Source organism: Dermacentor variabilis, chromosome 3 (assembly GCF_050947875.1).
Source record: "Dermacentor variabilis isolate Ectoservices chromosome 3, ASM5094787v1, whole genome shotgun sequence".
NCBI lineage: Eukaryota > Metazoa > Arthropoda > Arachnida > Ixodida > Ixodidae > Dermacentor > Dermacentor variabilis.
This window is the reverse complement of record NC_134570.1, coordinates 158,549,470-158,555,469: the sequence shown is the minus strand read 5'-3', so window position 1 is coordinate 158,555,469 and position 6,000 is coordinate 158,549,470.

Below are 6,000 nucleotides of genomic sequence, written 5' to 3'. Positions count from 1 at the left end.
TATTTATTTATTTATTTATTTATATATATGTAAACACAAGAAGCAGCTCCGCTGGTTTTCACGGAACTATGCGCTTAGGTATTTTATTTACACTAAAGGGGATTGCGTACGCCTCCCACATCAATGAATGCGTGGGTTACCTCGCTTTGAGCGCGCAGGAATGAACCGCATACAACGAAAGAGGCCAAGGTATTCAGATGAGCTTATTCGCATTGCGTTGACAGGTCGTGATGGGATCTTAAGACACCAGCACGAACGCGTAAGCCTACGTGTCAGTGTGACAGGAATATGCAGGAAAGTGCCTAAGAGGAAGTGCTACCTCGGGGGTTTTCTTATTTAAATACGTGGGAACGGAGAAATCGTTCTCCTCGGCGTCCTCTACATCGAGTTTGATTAAATCTGTGTTGGTGAAATGAAAAGAAAAAAAATTAAAATCGACCGATCTTAGGTAGTGGATTTATTTTTTACGGAAATTCTTGTGAAAGGGAAAATTAAGAAAGGAACTAAGGCGTCAAGCCTTAGTTCCTTTCTAACAAGTTCATTTGTAACAAGGTTTTAACCTTGTTAAAAGAAACAGAAAAACGATGTCACAATTTTGTAAACTGCCTCTGTTGGTATATCTGAGGCGGACAACAGAGATACACCAGCACGAATTATCACACAAGAAGCTTACAATACTGCACGTAAGCTAGCTGTAAATGAATGCATCAAATTCGCACCTTTTGGACAATGTAACAGATATATACGTTGGAAATTCTTGGCAAAATATAACGAGGTTATAACTTTTGCGAAGCTTGCCGGCTTACGGCACTTTTTTTTTTTTTCAGATACGTCAACTCTTAAATCAATAGTATGCTTTGAAATCAGCAGAAATTCGATTTCCCTTCCAAATGCAACAAATTGCACTCCTGTCGGTTCGGTGGTTGTCTACACTTAGAACCTTTCTGCAGGTTCTTCAAACGTATCCCAATATGTAAACCGTAGTTGACCACGCGTGATAAGGCTTCTTCTCTCATAGCAAGTCAGCGTAAGGATTCGTCCGTGTAGTCCTGTCCTGCACTGTATACTAAGGTATAATGCGATACAACCAACATGCGTGCCCAAACGCACCGGCGCTTGTGTGGCTTTGCAGTACATTTTTCTACAATGTGTCAGACGCACGAGGTCATGCGGTCCCAAGAACTTCACTTCGGCGCAGGATTCTTCCGACGACATTGGCACCTAACGCAGATACTTTAGGCGCTTCGTGGAATTTAGAACCTCGTACGAAATCCACAGCTGGCAAAAGTTTCGTCAACGTAATAAAGCGTCTCGGCGCGAGCAGTTGGTTCATCTTAAATGTAAACCGAAACTGCGCGGCTGCAACGACTGCAGCACAAAGAAAAACGCCCGCCGCAGGACAAGCGCTGACTGCCAACTGAATTTTTATTCAAAGAACATCACCCTTTTCGTATGCTGTTTCTTTTCTTTTTTTGGAGGGCAGGCTACAAGAAGGTTGGCGTTCTTTTAATGAAAATTTGACTGGGCCTTCAGCGCTTGCCTACTAGTGCGTGTTCGTCTATAATTGTGCCCTCGTATCAGTAGCGTATGTTTCAGCTTATAGTGCCTGCAATGATTTCGGATTGCCTATACTCGCTAATAACCGAGCTCCCAACGTGCTCCCATGTGTTAAAACAGCTGTTGGACAGCCTCACTCTTGTCGAAATACGAGAGTGGAAACGGCCTCACTTGTTTGATTAGTTGTAAAATCGTAGGCTGAAAATTAAAAAAAAAATGCTCTTGTGTGGCCATTTGTGGTCTTTCGCTCGCCAGTATAGTCACGTGTATACACTGCAAGCTTCGAAGCCCAGTATATGTCCCTCAGAATGTACTCCGCTCGTACGTCGGGCTTTGCGAGCGCTGCGTTCAATTAGCTGCGATGCAGCGCTCTTCGTCACGACTGCACTACAAGGAACATCTGTAAAAGCGACTCACCTCACGAGCGGGGGCAGGCGCAGAGGACGATTCGCCGCGTTATCTGGGGAAGAAACGAAGGAAAGATTATTTAGCACAGAACAGCTAAACAATTAAGTCGGAGAATTCAATGCACACACAAACGGAACATCTATACGCGTCGTGCCCTCGCGATAAGAGATAACGGAGGCAGGCGGCACCAGTATGACTGTTGCTGCAGTTTTGAATAGGCTGCAAGAAACGCGCGCTTTGCATGCGCGCAGAAACTACGACGGAAAGTTGCCTACAGAACTTGTCGCTTTCCACGTGCGACGGTTGGGACGCGGCCTTGTCGCAAGAGTGCATGGACCAGATGACGTTAGCCTTCGCGGAATAGCAGAGCGGTGCAGGCAGACACTCAGCGCTCGAAAAGTGCCTATATACTACACACGTATTTTGCACTCGGGCATCATCGTCGTCGTCATCGTCGTGCAAAAAGAAGGCCTCTCCTTGTCCTGCCGTCGTCCGACTCCTTTATATGCCTGCCAATTTCCTGTAGCATCATCAGCCAACTCTCAGCTGCCTTAGACTGCGTTTCCCTCTCCTTAGCGTCAAATGTATTTCCCTAATAGACTACAAGTTACCTGTTTTAGGCATCGCGTGACGTGGCCAGTTAAAGAGCCACATCGTTCTCGTATTCGCAGTTCACTTTTATTTTTAATTCGCTTGGCAGGCACGTACCCAAGGGGGGGCCCGGGGGACCCCCCCCCCCCTCCGAAATTAAGGCGCATACCCCTCCCCCCCCCTCCCCGGCCACGCCATTACTTCTAACACACATTCCTAAAGCGCTGCCAAATCAATGTTGAGACTTGACAGCTATTCGGCGGTCAAAATTTTGCTGCCTTTTTCGCTCCTTTTAGATGGCGGCAGTTATCGGCGTCTCCTGGGATGTGAAGGCCTGTTTTCTCATCGATTCGGTGCCCGCACGATTAACTCCAGATGCGTTCAGTTGTAGCCATCTATTCAACGGTCACGCGCATCGTTGTTGCTTCGTTAGTTCAACCTTCTTCGTTTGGACTGATCCAGGGACCAGGAAAGGGATTCAGTTCGTGGTCAGCTGGTGTGCATGCACGTGGAACGAGTTGCGGCCAGAGAAAATGCCACTTGCGTTTAACTTTTCTTTTTGTTTCATTATTTTTTCGAGTGACGGCTCGCCGCGACGCTGAGAGATCCTCGGAACCATATACCCGTAATATGGGTTAGATAAGGTGGAAAATAAAATAATGGGAGTCAGCATCCACTCATAGGCAATATGACTGTCACCCGTTAACTCGTCTGGATTTTCCCCAATTGTACAGCTCTTTTCGTGCAAAATTGCCAACTGGAAACAAGAGTCGCAAGGATTTGAGAAGTGAAGCGATCTACTAAGGGAGAAAGCCAAAGCAACAGCCAAACAGAAAGGAAAAGCGAAAATTAACAAATTCAACCGTTGTACATGAAAATATTTATGGATCAACATCTTCTTATTTAAAAAGAAAGTAGAGAAAACGCCGCCGGAAGTGGAGGACAATTCCGTGTGTTCTGAATGACGCTTCTACAGTTATTATTAGAGCCGCCTAACCTATAGCCACTTCTCTGCTGTGCTTATGCAAATGTTATTCTAACATTCCGCGGTGGGCGCAGCACGTGTATAATCGCAGCTTCCTCCGCTCTACGCGGTTGTACGGGACTGGCGGCCACACATCATTACGTAACTTCCCAAATAACAATACGAGTCGGTTGTGGCACTTGTTAGAGCAGTAAACGAGGGATCCAAAAGAACTGTGATTGTTCCGCAAATACGTATTTCTGTATAACTCTTTCAGAGCTAATTCAAAAAACCCTGCTATAGTCGGATACAACTTAAGTTTGCAATGAAGCCCCGCCCACGCCCTCATAACCGCCAGCCACTGTTCCTCCGCGAGGCTGCAAATAATTCGTACTTTCAAAGGCAGCGAAATGTGAAAACGCCCGTGTACTTAGACTTAGGTGCACGTTAAACAACCCCAGGTTGTACAAATTTCCGGAGTCCCCCACTACGGCATGCCTCATAATCATATCGTGGCTTTGGCGCGTAAAACCCCATAATTCTTTTTTACTTCAAACCTTTTCTGCTACCCGAATAAGGCGGTAACTACAAAAATAAAATTATTAGCGTGTAATTTTATACCCTTTCCCTCGTCTATTATAGTGGAATGCCGAATGCTTTATTGAAATGAAATAACGTGCTTGCTTCGCTGCAACTATTTGTTGTGAAGTTTCACTTAAGTTGGCAGTGGAGTTTCATGAGTAAAACGGGTTCAGCAGTGAAATGAACTGCACCGCAGACTTTTGCAGAGCGATATGCTCAGACTCCATACATTTTGTCCATGTCTGTTGCACACCTCATTGCTTTCGTCAATGAAAAGACTCTTCAAGAACAGCAGACGCTCCGGAGGTATCAAGTACATCGCCATAATCGCCGCATGACGACGATTTTGTTTGCTTCTGTGATTGGCTAGGGGAGTAACACAACTCCGCGCGGTCCGTGTGCCTTTGTTGCCAACTGCTGTTTTTTTAAGTTCTATTCTACTAAAGTAATCCTTATTTTACACTTCCGCTTCTTTAGTTGTTCTTGGCAGTGTTCTTCCTGCGCTTGTTTCCTGCGCGAGTCCGTTTGACGCGGTTTTTTGTTTGCCATGTAAAGGAGAGGTGTATATCGCACAGGCGTACCTGTAAAATACACCTGATTTCATTTTTCTTTTGTGGGTTTAGGCGTTTTTATGGCGAATGGTGGGCATTACTCACATTTGTACTAGTAAAGGTACCCCCCTCTCATTTGCATAGGAAAGTTAGCTTGGGTGCCCCTCCCCGACCCCCCACCCAGATAAAGAATCCTGGGTACGTGCCTGTCGCTTGGGTAGCCACGCGGCATAACTTCAGTGTGAGAGAGAGAGGGAAGGCCGGCATGTTAACCAGTCAAGAGTCCGGTCGGCTAACCTTTAACTTCGCACTGCCGTGCGAAATTAAATATAAGCATGTAGGTGCCTTTCATGCAGATACTGCAACAGTGACTTATAGAAAGCGTTGCCCGTATTCCATCGTTCGTGGTCTTCAGGCTGGTCGCTGTTCAATTTCCCACCTCTAAGTGCACTTTCGCCGCAAAATGAAAGCCTCCGACGAGAGGAACAAGGCGAGAACGGAACCACACAAACGCTTTCGCACTGTCGAGCCTTCTAAAGCACTTCGGCGTGTCGAGACACGTGCGGATGCGTGCGACGTACAGCGAACGAATCTCGTCGCCGCCGCGTAACAGGAGTCTCGACAACGCCTCTGCCACAGTTCTTCCCACTGCTTCCTCTCGAACGGTAAGAATCGCGTTACTCGACGTGAAAGACAAGAGGGTTCGCCACTTGAGCCGAACATAAATCCCCTAGCTGAACAGCCTCAGCGTCGGACCTCCTCGAGAGGAAGGAGAAGCGACGATGGAGGAGAAGTAGTTGGCGTAACAGAAAGATAAAGACGTCGATCCGAACGTCTGTGTATACGCGGCGCTCCGCAGCGTGGCACGCCCGGCTGTTCGGGCCGCTCGTTCCGCGCGCGGCGGTCACGACGCCGTGCTCCGCGCCTGTTCCGCGAATTTCCGCGCACATGCAGCCAGAGATCGAGCAGCTTATAACGAAAAAAGAAATCAACACCGAGAGCAAACGCCGATCAGCAGCTGAGAAGCAAAAGCCCATTAGCATGCCCTACGCGTGGAGGCACGCGCGCACAGATTTAACCTGCCCTACACGCCGAACGAAGAGGGAAAGAAGACGGATTTCCTCCTCTCCCACCACTTGGCGCGCACACGGACACGCACGTGCACAGTCCAATTATGGTTACAGATGGGGGGGCCTATAGCTAGCTGTACACACGCCCAGGAATTCGCGCGGCAGTAGCAGCTCGACCACGATCGCGCAGCGGCAAGCGTAGATGTGCCAGTGCGTGGGGCGTAATCGAAAGTGGCGTGTGCAGCACGAAGCGCACGGGGCGAGATTCAGAAGGCGG